The sequence below is a fragment of the Sus scrofa genome, chromosome 13 (assembly GCF_000003025.6).
Source record: "Sus scrofa isolate TJ Tabasco breed Duroc chromosome 13, Sscrofa11.1, whole genome shotgun sequence".
NCBI classification, from domain to species: Eukaryota; Metazoa; Chordata; class Mammalia; order Artiodactyla; family Suidae; genus Sus; species Sus scrofa.
Genome location: NC_010455.5, coordinates 82053086 through 82078065, shown reverse-complemented (window position 1 = coordinate 82078065; position 24980 = coordinate 82053086). Strand labels below are relative to the sequence as shown.

Below are 24980 nucleotides of genomic sequence, written 5' to 3'. Positions count from 1 at the left end.
AGGCGAAGTCTTTAAACCATCTTTTTCACGCTCCACTCAACTTTCTTTCTTAGAATATAAGAAGATACAAATAAAACTGGGAGTTCCCATCATGGTGCAGCAGAAACAAATCTGACTAGGAACCATGAGGTTATGGATTTGATCCCTGGCCTCACTCAGTGGGTTAAAGATCCAGTGTTGCCATGAGCTGTGGTATAGGTTGCAGACATGGCTCAGATCCTATGTTGCTGAGGCTGTGACCAGTGGCTACGACCAGTGGCTCCAGCTCTGATTCGACCTTAGCCTGGGAATGTCCATATACTGTGGGTGCAGCCCTAAAATGCAAAAAACAAACAAAAAAAAACCCTGAAGAATATGAAAAATTTGGACCGGGCATATGCATTTTTTTTTCTTTAAATGTAAAATGTAAGTGGGGCTTTTTTGGGTGTTTTGTTTTGTTTTGCTGTGCTTTTTAGCGCCGCACCCATGGCACATGGAAGTTCCCTGGCTAGGGGTCAAATCAGAGCTACAACTGCCAACCTATGCCATAGTCACGGCCACACCAGATCCGAGCTGCATCTGTAACCTACATCACAGCTCACAGCAATGCCAAATCCTTTAACCCACTGAGTGTGGCCTAGGATTGAACATGAATCCTCATGGATAACAGTCAGGCTTATTACCAGTGAGCCGCAACGGAAACTTCCTGTAAGTGGTTTTTAAACAACAGATTTTAACAAATCTCTTAACTTCTCCATGCCTCTGCTGTAAATTGGAGACCGTTTTAGAGATTGAACATGATCATCTCTAAGCTTGCTTCTACCCTAACATTTAATAAGTTTAATAACAGCAAAGATCAAGACCATTTTTGGAGCAAGCCTAGAATAATCACCATGTCTGTCTTGCTTGCTGCTGTGCTCCAAGCACAACGCACTGTGAGCTACACATAGTAGGTGATAAACTAGATGAATAGTTTTACTCAATTCCCAGTAATCTGTAAATGTATCAGTGGCTCTCCCAAATGTATCTGTAGTGTGGATTCTGTCCTGATGGATCCATTGCTGATTTAACACTTCCATCTGCAGGTCTCAATGACAATGTGACAAAAACAGAACTCTTGATTCTCCACACCTCCCCGAATTCACTCCCCCACTCCCCACCCCATATCAGGCCTTTTAGTTTCAGTAAGTGGTACCATCTCCAATAGATGCTCTGGCTAAAACCTCAGACTCATCCTTATCTGCACTTCTTCCTCCTTAAGGGGATGTCCAATTCATCACAAAGCCTTATAAGTTCTACCTTCAAAACAGATTCCTGATCCAGCCATTTCTCACCATCTCCACAGCTTACCACTCTGGTCCAAGCTACTGTCTTCCTGGGATTCCTACAGTGGCCTTCTTTTTTTTTTTTTTTTTTTTTTTTTTGTCTTTTGTCTTTTTGTCTGTTGTTGTTGTTGTTGCTGCTATTTCTTGGGCCACCCCCGCGGCATATGGAGGTTCCCAGGCTAGGGGTTGAATCGGAGCTGTAGCCACCGGCCTATGCCAGAGCCACAGCAACGCAGGATCCGAGCCGCGTCTGCAACCTACACCACAGCTCACGGCAACGCCGGATCGTTAACCCACTGAGCAAGGGCAGGGACCGAACCCGCAACCTCATGGTTCCTAGTCGGATTCGTTAACCACTGCGCCACGACGGGAACTCCCTACTACAGTGGCTTCTAACTGATGTCCTGGAATCTGCTCTACCCCACCTATAACCTTCATATAGGAGACTGGATGATTCTCTAAACACTTAAGCCATATCTGACCTCTTTCCTGTTCAAAACTCTCCACTCAGAATCCACCCAAAGTCCTAAGCATAGCCTAGAAAGCTCAAGGGATCGGGGCCTGGCTTCTTTCTGATCTGACCCCCATGTCTCTCTGCCTGGCTGGCTCTAGTCTGGCCCTTTTGGACTTCTTATGCTCCTTGAACACACCCAGCATGCACTACCTCAGGGCCTTTACACCTGAGGATCTTTACCTGGTTCACCTGAGATTTTAGCCTGGTTTACTCCCTTGCTTCTTTTAGCTCTCTGCCTGGATGTCCCCACCTCAGGGAGGCCTTATCCAATACGCTTTTACAACTCATCGTACTCCTATTCTGCTTTATATTCATTCATAGTCCTTAGCATCCCTTAAGGTACAGTATGTATTTGTGTGTTTACTTTTGTTTTTCTTTTTAGGGTGGCACCTGTGGCATGTGGAAGTTCCTGGACGAGGGGTCAAATCAGAGTTGCAGCTGCAGGCCTGTACCACAGCCACACAATGCTGGATCCCAGCCACATTTGTGACCTACACCTCAGCTTGTGGCAACCCTGGATTCTTAACCCACTGAGTGAGGTCAGGGATCAAAGTCACATTCTTACGGACACTATGTTGGGTTCTTAACCCACTGAGCCCCAACAGGAACTCCTGTGTGCTTACTTAATCACCGCCTTGATTAAAATGTTAGCTTGATTCTCTCTTTGTTTACTGCTTTGTTTACTGCCGTATTCCTGCCACTGGGTATAATTTCCAGCACATTACAGACATTCAATAAATACTGTTGACTAAATAAATAAATCGATGGTATCACAATTTATCATCTGAGGCCAAGCCCTGGGTTTGTGCCATGGCTCTCCACTCAGTAACTGAACAGTTTGGGCAAATTGTCTAACCTTTCTACAGCTCAGGTTTTTCATCTGTGAAATTGAACTTAAAGTCCCCTAGTGGGAAAAACTGTAATTGTAATGTATACATGTAAGGATAACCTGATCCCCTTGCTGTACAGTGGGAAAAAAAAAAAAAAAAAAAAAAAAAAAAAGTCCCCTAGTGGCCTAGGCATTAAGGACTTGGCATTATCACTGCTGTGGCTTGCATTTGATCCTTGGCCCAGGAACTTCCACATGCCACAGGTGCAGGGTGGGGGTGGGGAAGCTAGTAATACCTATTGTGAAGGACATTGCAGGGCTCAGAGATAAGGGATGAAAGTGCCTGATATTAAGCGCTCACTTCATAGACCTATAATTACCCATAAAAGTAAATATCCTTCTTAATGCATTACTTGGTTGAGGGACAAAGGAGGTCATCAAATCTTCACTCTTAGAACCAGAACTTATTACTGGAAAATGGCACACTAGAGGCACAGAAAAAAGGAATCCGTTTCAGGGCAGGAGACTCAGAGAGCTGAGTTTATACATCAGCCAGAGTAGCTAGGCTTAGAGAGACCACTTCCAAAGTCAAGTCAAGGCACTGCCTTGTTCTGTGGACAGCAGCAGGGTTGGAGTCAATGACTCAAAATGACCTCAGCTTTTGTCTATTCTGGTCCTGTGACTGGACCCCAGGTCACACCTTGTCTAGGATTATAATTTCCTTTGCTGCTTTCTGCTAAGAGGCCCGTTGACACGGTGAAATACCGTAGGCCACTGCCAAAGAGGAGGCATTTCAACACGTTGTGACACACAGAGATCTTCAACACACACTGCTGAGTGAAAATCTCAAGTTGTAGATGAGACATATCTGTACGACACACACCAAGCAACACTCTACTAGACTGTGTACAGGTAGCACAATGACCTGAAGGATGAGCCTTCCACTGTTGGCTAATTGTTCAAAATCAACCAAGTGTTTTGTTTGAATGTACTTTTCCTCTCCATAGATAAGGTTCACTTGTCAGGTAGGGTGGAATCAACCAGTTAACCAGGCATGTCTAAGCAGGACATCATACGTGCAGAGGGATATCATACATGCAGAGGGTGATTGGTGATGCTTGGGCTTGGCAAAGGTACAAGGGAGATGGTTCAAACTACAAGACATTGTTCCTGCCTCAGAGAGTGCCTTATCCCTGTGTGGAGAAAAGATACCTAAGTGCCAAATGTGGAACAGACAGAGGTACTATACTTTTTTTTTTTTTTTTAGGGCCGCACCCACGGCATATGAAGGTTCCCAGGCTAGGGATCGAATTGGAGCTACAGCTGCCAGCCACAGCCACAGCAACACCAGATCCAAGTCGCTTCTGCAAACTACACCACAGCACACGGCAGCCCCGGATCCTCAACCCACTGAGCAAGTCCAGGGGTTGAACCTGCATCCTCATGGATGCTCATCAGATTTGTTAGCTAGTGAGCCAAGATGGGAACTCCAGAGGTATTACACTTTTACAGTGACATCCCATCCCAGGAGAAACTAAAGTCAATGAAACCATATATTTTGATGGCAAGAAAGAAAGAGAGGAAGGGAGGGAGGGAAGGAAGGAAGAAAGGAAGAAGGGGAGGGAGAGAGGAAGGATGGAGTGAGGGAGGGATGGGAGGGCAGGGCAGGGCTGAGGAGCTGGGGGAAGAGAAGGGCAGGGCAAGGGGAAGATTTTATGTTGTGGGTTATCCCCTCCCCACATTCCTAAGAGGAGGTGCCTTAGAGAGAACATGCATTTCCCTGTGGAGCTTTGTAACTGAGAATGGATCTAATGTTTGAAGATTTTTTTCATAAAACATGGCCACTGAATGCATAGTAATCACATCCCTTGGTTGTCAGCCAAAACTGCAGTGTGCTTTGGTGCTAAAGCAAAAACTGGCTGTGTCAGGCTTGCAGAGAGACATATGTGTCCCATACCTTATGGGGGATTTAAAGGATTTTCCAGAGACATTTTGATTACATGTATTTTCATTTTACACGCTGGCTTCAGACACTACCCTGCACATAAGACACTGCACTGTGTATGAAGGCCTCGTGTGTTCTGACTTCTCTGATGTCAAAGCTGAGAGACCGGTGACCCAGACCTCATCCAATGCTGCAAATTCCACACTAGGGGGAGGAAAAGAGGTTGCAGTCTCCAGGGGAAGCAAGATTCTCACATGAAACTACCCCCTGCAACATTCCTGTGTTTGAACAATGGACATGAGGGCTCAACTGCAGCAAAGGGTTGGTGTGCCTGTGGGAGCACCAGGCCCGCCTGCCTGTCCAGTACCCTGCACCCCTGGTCTGCTGCAGCCAGCCTATCCTGTAACACATCCTGACCCCCCGGAGACGCTTCCCCTCTACTCTGCACAGACTGCACCAGTCACCCTCTGGTCACCCCTCCCCGGTTTCCCTCTTACAAGGTGAGCTGAGGGACAACTGGTCAGAGGGCTGCAGGCTCTGGTATCAGGAGGACCTTTAGATTCTGGTGGCCACCTCAAGCACATGGAGTGGGGTTGCAAGCAGAAGCCAACAGAGAGAAGCAGGGTAAAGGAGGCCTGAGATGAGTAACCAAGCTGGTGAGTGGCTGCCCCTGGCCTTCCTCGCCTGTGCCTCATGCCTCACACTGCCCAGCCCCTCTCACTGAGCTGGTCTGCTCCTTTCTGTCTTTAGCATCCAAACAAGGCTTCACTGCCTGGCTTCAAGCCAACCCCCGGGGGCCTCAGAGGCCTGCATAGAAGAGAAGGTCTAACTGCTTGGACCATTCACTTCAGCGTTTCCATTACTTGTGACCTCTGGTGACCCAAAATGCAAACTTCTAGAATTCAGATGGTTTCAGCAAGTTCATTTGTCCCTTTCTTACAGGCTAGATCTTTTTTTCCTGGTTCTGTGTAAAGTGCCCACCCTTTTAAGTCAAATCCCTTTTCCGGTAATTTCTCAGGGCTACAGGCATACTTTTCAATGGTGGGTGTGAATTTTTTCCTATAGTTTATCACAATAGGTGTGGAAATAATAACAGTGGGGTAAAATTATTTTCAGATTTTCAGCACAAACAAAATTTTTTGGCAACACCTGCGGCATATGGAAGTTCCCAGGCCAGGAACTGAATCTGAGCCACAGCTGAGGCCATGCTGAATCCTTAACGCACTGAACAGCAGTGGAAACTCCCAGAATTTTTTAAAAAATTAATGGCACGAGGAGTTCCCCTTGTGGCTCAATGGTAACGAACCTGACTAGTTTCCATGAGGATGCGGGTTCAATCCCTGGTCTTGCTCAGTGGGTTAAAGGATCCAGCATTGCCATGAGCTGTGGTGTAGGTTGCTGATGTGGCTCAGATCCCATGTTGCTGTGACCGTGGCATAGGCTGACAGCTACAGCTCCAGTCTGACCCCTGGCCTGAGAACTTCCATATGCGGAGGGCGCAACCCTAAAAAAAGACAAAAACAAAAAATTAACATTATGTGAAATCTCCATACAGAAGAGACACAAGGCTACTGAGCTCTGGGTTTCTTCTCTCTGCACCCCTCCTCCACTAGCAACCACAGGCTCCCCTAAAACCCCAGGGCCCTGGGAACAAACATTAGGTGCATTGTTCAGGGCGGCAGCTTGTTTCATCCTTATCTCAGGCAAACATCAAGCAGCACCCATTACATATAACAGACATACTACAGCCTGCCCCAAGCTCTGGAAGCGCTCTGGAAACTCACCAAAGTGAAAGACACATCCCCAAAACAAAGGAGAGGCAGGGCAGATAAGATGCCAGCAGCCGTCAACCAGAGCCCTGCCCAGTACAATGTGTCACAAGTACACTTAGGGCCCAGAGAAGGGAGGAGAGGCCGGCTAGAAATTGCAGGGCTTCCTCAGGGTTTCTGTAGATTTGCATATGAAGACAGAGTAAAATCTGAGGAGTGGGAGTGGTGAGTGCATCCAGATAGGAGGAGAAGCACCAGCAAGGGTGGAAATGTCTGTCCTGTGTCCAGGGGATGGTTAGCTGATGAATCTGGTTGGAGAACAGGGCATTTGGAATGGGAAAATGGAAGGAGTCAGAATTTGAATGAAAGGCTAGGAAAATTCAACTCATTTCCGAGACCATCAAGAGCTCTGAAAGAATCAACTTAGGAGAAAAAAAAAAAAAAAAAAAACATTAGGAAAAAGAAAAACAAGATAAGAGCAAAAACCAGACGTCAAGCTGTTCACATGTCTTCAGGAAAAGAGAAGGGTCAGCAGAGGGAAACTTTGATGACACATTTTCCACTGCTGACCCTCCCCCTAAAAGGGACACATGCCTTGTGACCAACAAAGACAAAATGCATTATCTCCACTTAATCATCACACATCAAGCAGCGAGGTGACTCATGTAAAGTCACCCAGCTAAGGACTCCAGGGGTCTTGGCTCACAGGTCTTCTCAGAAGATTCCTCTCCAGCAAGGACACATGATCTCCAGACTCTTGTGCAGGGGCTGGTGAGAACAGTCTCCCACTAGCTCTTGTGCTTCTCAGACCTTCCTCTTTCTGCCCAAATCCAGGAATGGGGAACACCCCAACTCCCTCCGAGCCCAGCCTCGGCTTACAGCTCCAGCTTATGACACACAGCCAGAGGAATTCAGAGAAGAATGGCCTTCTGTTGAAACCTCTCCAAGATCATCACAGTGAAACACCCACACAGGACATGCACACACAGGCATGAGCAATAGTGATGAATGGGTCCTGGAAGGGTGAGGGCTGCACTCCATCTGCCCTGATGCTACTTAACTTCCCTGGGGATGATGGTTTAAGATGTTCCCTCACCAGACATAGTTTGGCCGTAACATTTGGGCTGGCCACCTCTCTCTGCCTCCGTGTCCCTTACATAATCAAGAATCCAGAGACAGGGGGAGGATGGGCGAGAAATGAGGTATAGAGTCTGAGTATCTTGCACAAGGTCATCAGACAAGGGGCTACATTGGCTCCCCTCTCATCCTGCTCCTCGAGTTCCAGAGGCTAGGTTCTGTCCAACAGAATGGACCAGAATGACATCATCAGAAAAGGGGACAAAGAGGAAGGCAGACAGCACTGCACATCCCTAATCAGGTGGAGGAAGGCTTTCCCGGAGGAGACTGTGCTGGACTTCCCAGCACCTCTGCTGAATTCCCAGGAGTCTGTTCCTGACACACTGGGGGCTGAGGGGAGGGCACCTTACAGTCAGGAGAGCGTGTCAACCGCAGTTCAGCCAGTGACTCAGCACTGGTGGGAAGGTCAGACCTCCCTGAGGGCACCGGCCTGCAGTCAACACTGGGCTTATCCACTTCCCAACATCCGCCCTCACATGTGAGGAGTAAACTCCTCCCGGTGACTGTGCTGCTTCTCTTCCGTAATACGCATGCCATCTCCCTTTCACTGGTTCTCTAATCCAACTAGTTTTCTAAATTTACAATAGTGTGCACCTGAATAAAAAAAAAATCTCAGTACCAAAGGCTGTTCAATAAAAATAAGCAATAGAGGTTTAAGGATAAATTTCTAGTTCTTGACAGACACACTAGTGTAGGGCAGCTTCACACACTTCCCATTTTTGCAAGAAACTAACCCGATTTGTGTGTCCTTCCGCTTTCGCGCTCCTTCACCCCAGCCCTAAGCTCTGGCCCCGGGACTGCCTGATCACATGGCAACAAAGTTCATAATGCCTTTGTTCTGTTCTAGAAATAGAATTGATTGTGCTTCATCTAAAGCTTGATTCTTAGAATTGAAAACAAACCACCAGCGCTTACGATATTTTGGTTGTGTACAAATTGTTCCCTCCAGAGGAAAGTGGACACCCTCAGAGAAGGACATGCAGACATACCACTAAACTTGCGCTGCTCCAAGGAAAATAAAATTAACGAAGTTGGGAGGACTGGGGAGGGGATGGAGTGGAGGGAGCATTCAAGTTATTTTTCCTCAGCATGGTGAAGGCATGTTTCTAACTCCTATCCTTGAGTTGGCACGAAGAATGGAAGGAACAACATCCGGGACCTTCATACATGGACTATTCATCTGCATTTTTTGAGCACCAATTACGCTCTGTATACAATGCTAAGCATTTAAGATGCATACAAGAACAGTACCCACCTTCACAATCTCCCGAGGGAGAGGGAAAATCAAAGGCAGTGTGCAAAGAGTAAACACTCCAAGAAATAAGGGTGTTTTATTTGGTTTGGTTCACTGCTGTGTTTTTAGTCTTTAGCCAATCACGGTATGACTGAGCATGATGCCTGAGGTATGGACAATGGAAGGGCGTGGACTGGACCTCTAAGGAGGATCCTGAGGGTGCTCGCCTCAGGTTTGAAAGCTCAGAGAACGTTCCCAAAGAGAGTTTGGGTTGGATGTTGAAACCCAAGTTGGAGGAGGACATGGGAAGAAACTGCGCAAGGGTTTTCCAAGTAGTCTGGTGGAAGCAGAAGTTGAGTTTGAGAACATGGCATGAGATGAGGGGAGAATGACAAGATGAGGCAATTCACAAAGGGGCTTGGTGGCGGGCTGATGAACCTGGCCTCCATGCCAGGGGTGACAGGGAATTTTGGAGGGCTGTCGGCAGGGGAGTGGCAGGGTGGCAGGTCAGGTCTGTGTGGTAGAGACCACTGTGTGTGAGGGGAGTGGGGGCTGAATGGGTGGTGGGGGTGGGCTTGAGGTGGGAGTGTAGTTGGGGGCTAAGGCTGTCTCTGGGATGAGACATAGTAAGAAGTCAAACTAAGGTTCTGAGGTTGGAGAGAAGAGCTCAGCTCTGATAAATATTTAGGAGGTAGAATCTGCACAATTCCATAGCTGCGTGGCTTTGAGGGATAGCTCAGCACAGGGTGGGTTCTTGACCTGGGTGGCTGAGGGGGTGGTGGCATCAGTCACAAAAAGAAAGATTAAAAGAGCATGGGTTCAGCCAGTTTTGAAGAGTGCATGTGGGGATGTCTTTAGGCAAGTGAATCTATGCACAGATGAGAGAATTATGGCAAGTGGTGGATGAAGCTGAGGACAGAAAGTTGTAGGGTCACAGGCACATGAAAGTGTGTGAGAAACACCACTTGCAAAGATGGATAGACACAGGGAAGTCCATGGAGACTGGGAAGGTTGACCACTGTTTCATTGTGGGTGTGTGTGTGAATGAATGAATGAATCAATCAATCAGCCAATGTGTATATCAAATGATTTATCCCTGCCTTTCCTCCTGGCTTCTCTCTCTGGAAGTAACTTCAAGCACTAGACTGTACAACTAGAATCTGTCCCCATTAATCTTGGGGTAGCAGCCACCAGAGGCACCACCTAAACTTGATGTGATTATATACTTTCTCATGGATTTTCAGGAAGTGCTGGAGATCACAAGGAGCCCTACTGTTAACAACTTACCTTAGTGTGGTACATTTGTCACAACTAATGAACCAATAGTGATACATTATTATCAACTAAAGTCCATACTTTATTCAGATTTTCATAATTCTTAGGTAATGTCATTTTTTTTTTTTTTTTTTTTGGTTCTAGGAAAGCATTCAGGATACCATATTACATTTAGTTATCATACCTCCTGAGGCTTCTCTGGGCTGTGATAGTTTCTCACACTTTCCTTGTTTTTGATGACCTTCACAGTTTTGTTGTATTTTTTGGTTTTTTGGGTTTTTTTTGGCTGAACCCACAGCATGCAGAAGTTCCTGGGCCAGGGGTCAAATCCAGGCCAGAGCAGCAAGCTGAGCTGCTGAAGTGACAACACCACATCCTTAACCCGCTGCCCACAAGGGAACTCCGACCTTGACAGTTTTGAAGACTACTGATCAGGTATTTATAGGCCTTCCTTCAATTTGTGTTTATCTTATGTTTTTCTCATTATTAGACTGGGGTTATAGGTTTTAGAGAGGAAGACCATAGAGGCAAAGTGCCATTTTCATGACATCATGTCAAGGTGCAAATCATCAACATGAGGTATCACTGTTGATGGTGACCTTGATCACCTGGCTGAGGTCGTGTTGGTCAGGTCTCTCCACTGTAAAGTTCACCTTCCACAGTGTGATCTTTGGAAGGAAGTCGTACTGTATAGCTCCCCTTAAGGAATGAAGAGTTATGTTCCCCCTCCTTGAGGGAGCAGGCAGTTAGCTCTTTAAATCTCATCTGGCCTTTTCGTTTGAAGGACATCTCTCCAGCTTCCTTTCCTGTCTTTCAGATACTCTTTTAGGAACACACAGACCTGTCAACTATGGAGCCAAACTTTAAAGGGAACTTTTATGGAATTTAACATTTCTAAATGTATCCATGAACACCTCAAAATACCATGTGATGCGGTCAAAATGCAGTAGTGATTTCCCTCCAGGGAGGCACTGGTTTACTGCTGCCTCCAGAAATGGAAGTTCCCTTTGAGGCAAACCTGGAAGGATGTCTAGTCCAGGGGCCCATCTGGCAAGCGCTCATGTCTTGTCCACCCTACTGGTGTCATGGATGAGGCTGGCCTAACTGAAAAGTCAGGAATAAGTGAAAATCCCCCACAAGAGGAAGAATCAGAAAGCAAGTACTTGAAAAGAATGATGCTGCTTCGTTGTATGATAGAGATCATGTCCTCCTTTGTTCCATTGCCAGTACTCACCCCTATAACCAAGAGCATCACAGCAAAGACACACAACATGGCCAGAGAATGCATCATAAAAAGGAAGTAAGGTAAAGAATTTTACACCAAGACTGTAGAAAAAAGATTATTATTTTAAAGACATAAGGAAACTCCAGCAAGCATAAGTACCATGTGAGTTAGAAAACATAGCATTTGTATCTCGGCATGATAACATTTTATAATTTAATTTAAAAGTATTGTACCCTGGTAAGATAAGGAACCCCCTGCCTTGGGGCCTTCCAATGTCTGCATGCTTCTGCCTCCTGGGGCCTCTCTGCAGGGTGAGGAAAAGCAAGAAGTGACAAGCCAACTGTTTTTCTCTCTCACTTTATTTTCCTCCTTATTGCCTGGACTTTGAAGTTCAATGTCATGTAAACATTAACTTGCTTCTTAAATAAAGCCACAAAAAGCAAACTGTAGTCTGAGCATATGAATTATCCAAACTCTTTCCCATGAGCTCTAAGGAGTCTAATTTCTTCTCTACCAGTATATTCTATCTCGTTGATTTAGCTTCGAAATAGTCTTAAATTACGATTATTATTATTTTGTTATTTTGATTGTTAATACACATTACGTTTCTTGTAAAATATATTAAGATTAAAAAATAATTTGATTTATAGGAGAAAAAAACCCATGTTAAATGGCAGTACAAGTAGCAAAAGATGTGACAGAAATTATCACTGGCTGAAATTTGGGACCCACTGAACTCTTGTACTAGTCAGTTTCATAGGTGAAATTTATGGCACATAAAAAGCCTGTATCATCTTAGTATAGCTATGAGAACACCCCACAGCAGCTAAGAAAGTACCCTTCAAAACAAACTACATGCCTCATTAATACAATCTTTGCAAGACTGATGTCAAAATGGAGTTTTCTCTGAATTTGCCTTGGAAATGTTTTTTGATTTTTCTCCTCGGTTATATTTTATTTTCCCCAAACTAAAATCACATAAAATTATAGTGACTTCTCCTGACATTGAGAACTTTAATACATGTCACTAGCTGAGCTGCTGAAGGAACAATTCCTTAGTTTTGAGATTTTGATTTTATAAAAATGATATATCTTAATTATTCCTCTTCTACTTCCATCACAGTGGTGTGTTCTTTTGCCATATACCTGTCATTTAGAGCTATTTTTCTGGACCTCAACTGAGTAGCTTGTGTGATCTCAAAGAAGTGAAAGACTTATACTTAAAAAAAAAAAAGTTAATTTCCTTAATCTTTTTCTTTTTCTGCACTGAGATGTTTTTCCTTGATATATAATTAAATACGTTTGAACATTTGCTGAATTTCTGTGTGGTTAATCCCTCTCAACGGCAGGAAACCTAGATATCTGTAAATTTCTTCAATGCAGTTTCTGATTAGTTGGCCTTTTCTAAATACCAAACTGACTAGTTGCAGTCAATTCTATTACCTCTATGTCCAGCTTGCATTTACCCATAAATAAATGGGTAGTGTTTTAATTTGCTCTGGAGAATGGGGCATAGAGAGAACAAATGGCTATGACACTATAGAGTTTTGAATTTATCTTAAAATATGACCACTGCTGTTTATCTTTATGCTTAAGTTCCAAAGAGTACTTTTTGTTGCTTTTTAGTTGTCTACTGTTATTTTATCTTTATAAATACATTATTCAACATGCAAAGTGACTTAATTTGTTTTATTGATTCTAGGTGTCAATGAGTGCAATGAATCAGCTTTGAAAACACGACTATGTTATCATCATATTATTTCTGAATAATGCATTACGTGCTTTCCATTCATGCCATTCTCCAATCCCTCCCTTTCTCTCTCCTTCCTTTGTCAAACATTTATTAAGCACCTTCCTGTCCAGCACTATGCTAATACATTGAGAATCAATCATGAATAGACTCTCAGTCCCCCCATGAAACTTATTCTATTGATCAAATTTTTTTTCCTTACTGTTTATTCCAAAGGTCATTTGGACAAAACACACTAATGAAATTCCATGGGAAAGAAAGCAAATATGGACAGCTTGCACTGACTTGGAGAAAAAGTATGTCACCAACCTTTAGCTGTTGCAGAGACTCTTTCTTCTTTGGAGGCTTGCGCCTCAACAGCTCTTCTTTTCCCAAGGAACTGACTCTGGGGAGGGCATTCTTCCTCCTCTAGCATAAATAACCTTGGCTGGGAATGTGTGGATGGACACCAATCAGATGAGACCCAGAGCAGCAGGAGAACCCTCTTAGAAACCTTAGGTGCCCACACTCGTTTGGTGTGGCTGCATGAGGCCTCTGGTACAGAGCTCCTGTCGAAAACCACAAATGCACAGGAAATTGGGGAAAATCAGATAAAGGCAAACCATTAAATGACACATGAACAGAAAGGAAACAGTTAAGAATTAACCCAAATTAATTTAAGGCTATAAGAGCGGGTGGTGCAACGGTTTAGTTAATAAGTAGCTGGTCTCCAAAGCCAGGGCATCTGAACCAAATGACTAAGGGCTTTTAGAGCCACTGGGGGCAGGTAGAAGGAGAAATGGACTGACACAGAGAGAAACACAAACTGCTTGGGAAGTGGGAGCAGGCTCTGTATCCTGGACACGGATACATTCATATACACATTCATCTACCCATACATACATCTGCGGATCCATTCAGCAAATACTTGTTGAGTACCACTGTTCTAGATGATGGTGCTAAGGTTATAGGGGTAAGCACCACCCTGAAATGCTGGAGCCTCCTGGAGGCACAGTGAACAGTGGGCTAGAATTTAGGTAGGAAGCATACAAAGGAAAAGGCAATATTGAAACCTGAGTCTGTTGAACTTGGCTAGATCTTTTGGCATGGCAGGGCCCAAAGAACCTTCCAGTGGAACAGGCTGTCACCTACTCCCTCATCCTTTCCCTAGTCTGAGGTTGTCGCCCTCTTTTATCATTCTCTTAGCCTAGTGAGACCCTGTCACCACCAATATCTTCAGGCTCAGGCCCATTAAACTCAGGCCTCCAGATGGCTACCCTCTTGCTGTGTTTTCTCTGTATGTGCACATCCTTGGTGTATCTCTTGTGTGTCCAAATTTACTTTTTTAATAAAACCAGTCAGGTTGGATTCGGACCCATTCTAATAGCCTCATTTAACTTAATCCCCTTTTTAAGGGCCCCATCTCCAAATACAGTCACATTCTGAAGTAACAGGTCTTTAATACATGAAATTGGAAGGATATGATTCAGCCCATAACCCCACTTCCCCACATCCCGAAGATTTTTGCTGTCTGGCTGCCCTGCAATTCACTGTGTGGAAAAATGGCATGAACCACAGAGAAAGCCAGGGACCACAGAGCCCTCTACTTCCTAAAAGAATGACTGCCTCAGGAGTTCCTGTCGTGGCGCAGTGGTTAACTAATCCGACTAGGAACCATGAGGTTGCGGGTTGGGTCCCTGCCCTTGCTTAGTGGGTTAACGATCCAGCGTTGCCGTGAGCTGTGGTGTAGGTTGCAGACGCGGCTCGGATCCTGCATTGCTGTGGCTCTGGCATAGGCCGGTGGCTACAGCTCTGATTCGACCCCTATGCCTGGGAACCTCCATATGCTACGGAGCAGCCCAAGAAATAGCAAAAAGACAAAAAAAAAAAAAAAAAAAAAAAAAAGAATGACTGCCTCAAACAAAAAGAGAAGAGAAAGAGTCTTGGGATCTGCACCTCCTTATGCATACCTACAATCTATTGCAGAAAGAGCCCTCCTTCATGACCTGCCAGAATCTGAAGCAACTTCCTGAGTTTTAAGATTTACAATAGCCAAGAAATGAAAGCAACCTAAATGTCCATCAACAGAGGATTGGATAAAGAAGATGTGGTACATATATACAATGGAATACTACTCAGCAATAAAAAGGACAAGATAATGCCATTTGTAGCAACATGGTTGGACCTAGAAATTATACTAGTGAAGTTAGACAGTCAAAGACAAACATCATATGATATTACTTACATATAGAATATAAAAAAAAGGATACAAATGATCTTATTTGTTTTGTTTGTCTTTTGTCTTTTTAGGGCCACAGTGGCAGCATATGGAGGTTCCCAGGCTAGGGGTCTAATTGGAGCTGTAGCTGCTGGCCTATGCAAGAGCCACAGCAACGCAGGATCCGAGCCACATCTGCAACCTACACCACAGCTCATGGCATCACCGGATCCTTAACCCACTGAGCAAGGCCATGGATCAAACCCGAAACCTCGTGGTTCCCAGTCAGATTTGTTTCCGCTGCACCACGACGGAAACTCCAAATGATCTTCTTTGTAGAACAGAAACTGAAAAACATACAGTTGCCAGGGGGACAGGTTGTGGGGGCTGAGGGACGGACTGGGGGTTTGGGATTGGCATATGCACACTGAGGTATAGGGAATGATTGGCCAACTGGGACCTGCTGATTAGCACAGGGAACTCTACCCGATGTTCTGTGATAATCTATGTGGGGAAAGGATCTGAAAGAGAATAGATGTGCGTACATGTAGAACTGAACCGCTTTGTTGTACAGCAGAAATTATCACAACCTTGTAAATCAACTATATTTCAACAAAACATTAAAAAATTAAAATTTTTATTAAAAAAAAAAGAGTGACAGAGGAAGTTTCTACTAGAGGCAGCTGAGATGCCTATTTTGTACCTTAGGATGACATGGGAAACATACAAACCTTTGCCAGCCAAAGGAGACTTCAAAGATCTCGGTTGCTTTAGAGGCAAACTACAATGTAATAACAGAACCAGGACAAGAGGAAGTGAAAGAACTTCTGCAAGGCACAGTTAGCAGTAGCGCTCTGAAAAGTAGTGTTTCCTGTTTGCTGCAAACCTCCTTCTTCCACAGGGGCCTTGCTTGGTGTTCTCAGGTCCTGTTGCCAGTGGCTCTGGGTCAATTCACTGAAAGTTGTTTCCATTTTACCTTCCTAGCCCTTCCCATTCCACCCCTTCCCCTCCCGCTTATCAAGTTTCTTCAGTTGTTTCTAATTTGTCTCAGTCTTCCCCCGCCCTTTGTTCTCACTTCCCCCAGTCCTTTCCAGTACCTTTTGGTTCCTCCAAACCCTGGGTGCTTTCCCCCTCACCCATCAATTCCAGTCCCGCCAAATCACTCCCAGTCCCATAGATCGTTCCCCTCACACACCTGTCCTTTAGTCCCTCCCACTAGGTCATTCCCTAGCCCCTCCCACTGTTTCCTAGCCACCTCTACTACCTCAAATAGGTGCTTTTAAAATTCCATACCTTGTTTTTTATAATTATTTTTTTCTATTATAGTTGGTTTACAATGTTCTGACAATTTTCTACTGTACAGCAAAGTGACCCAGTCACACACACTCACACACATTTTTTCTCACATTATCCTCCATCATGCTCCATCACAAGTGACTAAATATAGTTCTCAGTGCTATACAGCATGATCTCATATCCATTCCAAAGGCAATAGTTTGCATCTCTAGATTCCCAGTCCACCCCACTCCCTCCCCCTCAGCAACCACAAGTCTGTTCTCCAAGTCCACGAGTTTATTTTCTGTGGAAAGGTTCATTTGTGTCACAGATTCCAGATATAAGTGATATCATATGGTACTTGTCTTCTCTTTCTGACTTACTTCACTTAGTATGAAGATTCTCTAGTTCCATCCATGTTGCTGCAAATGGCATTATTTTGCTCTTTTTTATGGCTGAGTAGTATTCCATTGTGTATATATACATCTTCTCAATCCATTCATCTGTCAATGGACATTTAGGTTGTTTCCATGTCTTGGCTATTGTGAATAGTGCTGCAATGAACATACGGGTGCATGTGTCTTTTTCAAGGAAAAGTTTTCTCCGGATATATGCCCAAGAGTGGGGTTGCTGGGTCATACAGTAGTTCTGTGTATAGATTTCTAAGGTACCTCCATACTGTTCTCCATAATGGTTGTACCAGCTTACATCCCACCAACAGCGAAGGAAGGTTCCCTTTTCTCCCACCCTCTCCAGCATTTGTCATCTGTGGACTTATTAATGACGGCCATTCTGACTGGTGTGAGGTGGTATCTCATGGTAGTTTTGATTTGCATTTCTCTAATAAGTGATGTTGAGCATCTTTTCATGTGCTTGTTGGCTGTATCAATTTATACTCACATCAACACTGAATTCTATGGAAAGGCTTGATGTCAGACACACCTTCATCAAACCTGTTACTCCCTTCAACTTTTTTTAATGGCTGTTTCCATGGAATATGGAAATTCCCGGGCCAGCAATTGAATCTAACAGCTGCAACTCATGCCACAGTTGTGGCAACACCAGATCCTTTAACCCACTGCTCAGGGCTGGGGATCAAACTCACACCTCTGCAGCTACCTGAGCTGTTGCAAATGGATTCTTAAAACATTATGCCACAGAGGGAATTCATTCCTTTTTCTTCCTTTTTTTTTTTTTTTTTGCACCCTTGACATGCAAAAGTTCCTGGGCCAAGGATCAAACCAGTGCCACACATGTAACCAGAGCCACATCAATGACAATGTCAGATCATTAATCTGCTGGGCCACCAGGGAACTCCCCCTACTACTCTTTTTTAACCATCTGATAATATGTTGTGAAAATAAACACATTCCTGCTGTTTTATCTTGTTTTTTTTTTTTTTTTTTTTTTTTTTTTTTTTTTTTTTTTTGGCTTTTTAGGGCCACATCAAGGCACATAGAGGTTCCCAGACTAGGGACTGAATTGGAGCTATAGCTACCGGCCTACACCACAGCCACAGCAACACCAGATCTGAGCTGCGTCTGCGACCTACACCACTGCTCATGGCAATGCCAGATCCTTAACCCATTGAGCGAGGCCAGGAATCAAACCGGTGTCTTCATGGATACCAGTCAGGTTTGTTTCTGCTGAGCCACGACCGGAACTCCTTATCTTGTATTTCCTTGATTACCAATAATGTTGAGAACCTTGTCAGATGTTTTTTGGTCAACTGTATCTTTGAATCTGCAGATTGCCTGTTCATATTCTTTGTCCATTTTTCAATTAGGTTGCCTTTTTCTTATTGATTTACATATTTGGGCTATTAATCTTTTATATATCACGACTATTTTCTCCTAGATGTCCCTTTTGTGTGTGTGTGTGTGTGTGTGTGTGTGTGTGTGTGTGTCCTTTTGCATTTTCTAGGGCCACACTTGTGGCATATGGAGGTTCCCAGGCTAGGGGTCTAATCAGAGCTGTAGCTGCCAGCCTATACCAGAGCCACAACAACGCGGGATCTGAGCCACGTGTGACCTACACCACTGCTCATGGCAATACCGGGTCCTTAACCCACTGAGCAAGGCCAGGGATCGAACCCGCAATGTCATGGTTCCTAGTCAGATTCATTAACCACTGAGCCACAACGGGAACTCACCCTTCTCTTCTAACTAACTGGACTGTGACAGACTGAATAATCAGGCAGATATATTGGAACACTGGCCAACAAAGATTTTTCAGAAATGTTCAAAGGCTGTTTAAAAAATTCCGTCCAGGGAGTTCTTGTGTGTGGTGCAGCGGGTTAAGGATCCAGCGTTGCTGCAGCTGTGGTGGTGCAGACTGCAACTGCAGCATGGGTTCAGTCTCTGGCTGGGGAAACTTCCACATGCCACAGATGCAGAAAAAATAATCCATCCAGTATGAACTGCTGTAAACTTTATAAATAGGCAAAAGCAGCAAGTAAATATGGTCTGTTGATCAGGAAACTGGGTTTCAGCAAGTGGATCTGCTTCCTTTACCAGCATATCTGTCTCAATACCTCAAAATGTGACTGCTTTTCTTAGTTTTATATGTCTATTTCCCCTTCTTAGTCATTACCTTTAATCATTTTCTTTTGTAGTCGCACAGAAACACATTTTATTTTGGAAAGGTTTAAAATACACATATATTTGTAGATAACTGTAGTAGACATTTTTGGTGCCTGCCCAATAATCATTCTTCCTTCACCCATGATAGCCAAGCCTGGATTTTGCTAGGGTATCTGCTCAAACTTGTTAATTGGATTGTTTAATTCTCCAATTTACTAACTGACTTACAAATTTCTGAGTAAGTTACATTAAGAGAAGAGGTAGGAGAAACCCAGAAATCATGGTTTCAGAGCTCCACACGTGCTGTAAGACTGGGGAACCTCACCGATGACCACAGTGGGAGAGGACCACTCACTCAACCACAGTGTAGTTAGCCTGCCTTTGTGCCTGTTGAGGGTTCCACTTAGAAAGTGCTCATGCAAGTTCTAAAGGGGTCTAAAGTGGATTTGGTGTGCAGTGGTTTACAGAACTGGTGGGCTGGCGAGCCCAGTAGATATCTAGTCCTATGAGGGCTTCAGGTGAGAGAACTTGGCAGAAGTGTGATAGATATTGGCATCCTGCCTGATCTTAGGGGAGAGGGGACTGAGCCAGAGCAGAGAAGGTCTTTTTATGAGGGACTTTGTACAGCTTGAACTGACGGCCTTGTGAATGTGGTGAGACTGCACATGTGGCAAGAGGTCTGGGACTCTCAGGTTACAAGTCAAATATCACAAATATGTTGTTGACACAGACTCAAAGAGCCATGAAAGGCTCACAGAATTCCTGAGAGCCCAACAGTGTACAGTTGGGGCCAATATACCAGATGAATATGCTGCAAAACAGACACAATGCTTACATAGAGGAAGGGAATCTTCTCTTCCATACATTCTTTTAACTTTTTTGTTATAAAATATCTCACACAGAAAATAATTGAACATGTATGAGATAAAGAAGGTGAATAAACATCACATATTCATCTAGCTTAAGAACGAGAACTCCACCAATCCCTTTTCCTATGTATATTTTCATTTAATACCCTGAGCTGAAAACTGAACACAACACCAACACCTCACTTCATATTTCATTTTGGCCAGAACTGCACCACATGCCCACACCTGAACATGCCATTTCAAGGGTGACAGGACTATTGTGATTGCTTAGACAGTGGTTTTCAAACTCTTTGGTCTCAGGACCCCCATACACTCTTAAAAATTACTGAGGAGGAGCTCCTGCTGTGGCTCAGCAGTTATCGAGTCCAACTAGCATCCACAAAGATGGAGGTTTGATCCCTGGTCTCACTCAGGGGGTTAAAGATCCAGTGTTGCCATGAGCTGTGGTGTATGTAGCAGATGCCACTCAAATCCCGAGTTGCTGTGGCTGTGGCGTAGTCCAGGGGCTACAGCTCCAATTGGGCCCCTAGCCTGGGAACCTCCATATTCCATGGGTGCGGCCCTAAAAAGACAAAAAAATTTTTTAAAATAACTTTTAAAAATTACTGAGGATGCCAAAGAACTTTTGTTTTTGGGTTATATCTATCAGTAATGACTATATTAGAAATTAAAACTGAGAAAATATTTACTTCACTTTAAAATTATAGTAATAAATCCAATACTTGTCAACACACACACTTTTTAAGAAAAATATATTTTCCAAAACAAAAAGTAATCAGAAGAGTTGCACTGTTTCACATTTTTGCAAATCTGTCTGGCTTAAAAGAAGAGGGTTGGATTCTCATATCTGCTTCTGTATTCCAGTCTGTTCTAATGTTGTTTTGGATGAACTATATGAAGAAACTTTGGCCTCAGAGATAAGCAGTTGAAAATGAGGGGATTATCTTAATAGCCTTTTCAGATATTTTTGGAGATTCACCTTTTGACGCTACACCAAAACTCAACAAATCATAGCTTCTTGGTAGCAATGTGGAGTCTAAAACCACATCAATGAACTTTTCATACTCTGTTACATTAAAAATCAACTATAATAGAAAAAACAAAAATCTTACCAAAAAATCCATTGGGCTATCTTATAATTGGAATGCAATTTTTTTTTTTTACCCATGCATCATGGTTTTGTAATATCGTGTATTGGACATTTGGAAAATATCAGTTCACTAAATGTAGTGCTATTAAAATATGTCCACATATTCTTTGGTACTCCTTCCTTTAGGAGGTGGAGCTTAATTTCCCTCTTTTTGAGTAGCGGCTGTGCATATGACTAGGTTCTGATGAGTAGAATATGGTAGAAATTACAGACTGTGACTTATGAGGGTAGATCATAAAAGACACTGGGGCTTCAATCTTGTTCCCTCTCTCGGATCACTTGCTCCGGGGGAAGTAAGCTGCCATGTTATGAGAACACACAAAGCCCTGTGGAGAGGTCCATGTGATGCGAAACAGAGTCTCCTGCCAACAGCCAGGAGTGCGTTATCTTAGAAGCAGGCAGTCTAGCTCCAGGCATGCCTTTGGATGACTGCAGCCTCAAGAGGCAGACATCTGGTCTGCAACTGTAGCTGAAACCCTAAGTCAGAACCACCTGTATAAGTCGCTCCCAAATTCTTGACACAGAAACTGTGAGATCATAAATAGTTGTTGTTTTAAACCACTATGTTTTCTAATAATTTGTTATGCAACAACATGCATCTAATATACTGAGCTTTGAAGATCTTCTAAATGTTGACACATTTTATTATTCGATATATTCAAGAAGTCACATTTGCCAATATCACCATCAAGCTCATCAGAAGAATCCTTTAAGTGTGTGAAGCTGTCAAGATGGTAGACAGATTTTTCAAAATTCTAATTTTTGCTTGAAAGACCAAATTTTATCACTGGGAATGAATATGTAAATTGTTCCCCTTAAAGTGACAAGCTGACTTTTTCATCTTCTAGAAATGTCTATCAGATACCTAAGTCTGAAAAATCTCTGTTATCCAGTTACTCAAGTAAAAGAAGTATTTATCAGAGGAGCATCTAGTACACCTAGCAAATCAAAGAAGCAAAGAATTGCTTTTTGCCAAGCAAGTGACACCTATTGCCACCTCCAGGGCAGGAGTCCTACCACAAGAGGACAGCAATGGGTATACAATGCCTGCTGCCAGAGTAGCAGCCCCAGGGTATCAACCTACTTCATGGTTTGCAAGTGTTGGAGGTGCTAGAAAGACACAACTCATACAGGCACTAGGCGGAACAACGCTTTACTCCCTACTCTCCAAGACAAAGAGCAAGATCAGCTTCAATGGTGATTTCCCCCACAGCCAGCAGATCTTTATGCATGCTTCTTGTACCACAAGTAAAATACCTCACTTCCTTCCCTCTAGGAACAGATACAGCAGCAGGTTTGGCGCCATACGACACATATGCTCAAGCAGAACAAAGTACACATCCAGTCTGCAAGTGGGAAAGATATTTCCAAACAAAGACATATACCCAGCACAGGATATGATAGCTCTTTTTATCTTTGCAAGGAAATGTTCTAGGCCCGTGGCACATTCTTACACAACTGTACAGGGGTTGAAAGACTGAGAACCTGACTCCATTTCCTAACACTTCTCCTCAAGACAAATACAGTAATTTGGAACGCAGGAGACTTGCTTGATGTATACTTCCCATTCTATCACACAGAATAACAAAAGGACAGGTACCCAAGGTTCAAAATTGAGTAAAATGAATATTTTTAAAGCTTTCATTAAGGAAATTCTGTTAAAAGAAGAAAAAAACAGCGTCCAAATGGAGTCACTGGTGCTAAGGCTCATGTCAGCAAACAAGGACTTAATACTTTTTTTTTTTTTTTTTTTTTGGCTTTTTGCCATTTCTTGGTCTGCTCCCGTGGCATATGGAGGTTCCCAGACTAGGGGTCCAATCGGAGCTGTAGCTGCCAGCCTACGCCAGAGCCACAGCAACGCGGGATCCGAGCCGCATCTGCGACCTACTGCACAGCTCACGGCAACGCCAGATCGTTAACCCACTGAACAAGGGCAGGGATCAAACCCTCAACCTCATGGTTCCTAGTCGGATTCGTTAACCACTACGCCACGACGGTAACTCCATGGACTTAATACTTAACCTAAGTGCAGTTTTGGCCTCTCCCAGAAATGTGACCTTTATTCAGTCACTCTGAAATTTCATGACCAGCAAGCATGAGGTAATCCATCTGACAGACCCCTGCCTTTCATCAAGGAAGATTTCCTTGCCTGAAACTCTATAAAATGTATTCTTCATCTGCCTGCTTACGGATACATATAGTTCTGTCTTTCGAGATACACAGTAATGGTGGGCCTCATTTCCTCTCATTTCCCAAGGCCTTCACGCTAACCCTCCCATTTTGCTTCTGTAACTTTGTCTCGAATATTTTACAGCTCCTTCTCAGTCCTTTCTTCCCTTCTATTTTCCTCTTTCCCTCCAAACGCTCCAGACCCCCTATCTCTATCCCAATCCCACTGTTGCTCCCATTTCTAGCCAGGTACTCTAAGTGACCTCCAAGGGGAAAAGTGAAAATAAGCATTGGGGCCCAAAGAGGCTTTGGTGGGATCTGAGAGATGAGGTTGGGACCGCAGGGTCTGAGGACGGAGGCTGATTTTTTCCAGAATCCAATTATTAAAGGACATGTGCTGGACAGGTCCCATATAGCCATAGGGCTGGGGCCACAGATATATTATCTTCTTGGGAACCAGGACAGCCAGTCAGGAACCACAGACCTCTCACCTCCCTGCTACTGTCCACATCTGTCTCACTGCCCACAGTTTCAACTCCTGCAGCTACTGCTGGAAAAAGCAAAAGAGCTGTGGGATCCACACGGGGAACCCTATGGGTAATGCCCTTAAAGCTAAGACCTTCACTTCTTAGTGGAAGACAGGCAATGCAGAGTTGGGAATAGCGGTACCCGAGACCGTCTAGTCATCGGCCTCCATTCCCAGAAACGCCCAGAGGTAGGGAGACAGCACCAAGGGGCGGGAGGGCGACAAGACTGCAGCAGGCCTGGTTGTGCGCACCAGAGGGAACAGAACAATGCACTGAAGCCCTGTCGCCAGGTCCCTGCCTTCAAAAGTCCCGGTTTCTCTGACTCACAAACGACCTCTGGAGGTAGACAATGCGCAAAACCGCGCACAGTTCCACTCTTTCAGAAACCAACTCCAGCACCAGACTCACCCTAACTTCCGCTTTTGAGCGCAGTTCCGGAGGGGGGGGGTCCGCGGGGCTTTCTGGGAAATAGAGTCTCGGTCAGGAGGGTTCTGGGAATCGTAGTCCCTACTGGTCCGTATGCGCATGTGCATTTCCGTCTTCACAGCACAGCTTCCAGTGCCCCACGGCGCGGGAAAGAAACATGTGAGTTTGTGTATGGCGGGTTTCTGATCTGCGGCGGTTCAGGCTTTCTCCGCTGGGGCGGGGTCCCGAGGTGGGACGTGATAGACGGACTTGGGCCCTCGGTCGATCACAATTGCCAGTTGTAATTGGGCAATTACAGCGGCAAGTGATAATCTCTGAGATGTGGGTGTAGGAGCAGCGCGTAAAAGCTGAGAGGACGAAGCATTAGAGCCGAAACTTTGGAATGTGGCGTAGGACCAGACACGGGGCTACGTGTTTAAAAACCCGGGGCCTTGAGAGAGCAGAGTTCCCAGTGAGCAGGCTAGGGACCTGAAGGAATCCTCGAATCACACAGAGGAGATGGGCATTATCCGCTGATCGTGTAAATCTGTTGTCGGTTTCAGGTGGGGCGCGTTGCTATCCTGACTTCATTTTTTAAGGTCACTGCGGTTGGGGTTCGGAGGATTCGCGAGGGGAGGGCATTGAAGACCGAGTAGTAGTTCAGGGAGCAGTGATGGGAGCCGATGCTGGCAGTGGACTGACGGATTGATGCGGGCTCAAGGAGGGTGAAGAATCGAAGATTCCCAGATTTCTGATGTGGGCCACTGGTGTGTCAGTAGATATTATTACTTGTGAAATTCTTTTTCAGAATCTGTTTCAACCCC

General features: G+C 44.5%; 1 protein-coding gene across 5 annotated transcripts in view; it reads right to left on the bottom strand.

Annotated features, from left to right (window-relative positions):
• Positions 1–24179, bottom strand: part of ZBTB38 (zinc finger and BTB domain containing 38) — a 141435-nt gene extending 117256 nt beyond the window's left edge. For 2 of the 5 annotated variants that reach the window (XM_021068345.1, XM_021068347.1), the window contains exon 1: positions 13292–13583. The gene's annotated coding sequence lies outside the window, so the exon portion shown is untranslated. Of the gene's footprint in view, positions 1–13291; positions 13606–24159 lie in introns of those variants that run through there. The other 3 variants (XM_021068346.1, XR_002337480.1, XM_021068361.1) reach the window with 3 other exon arrangements.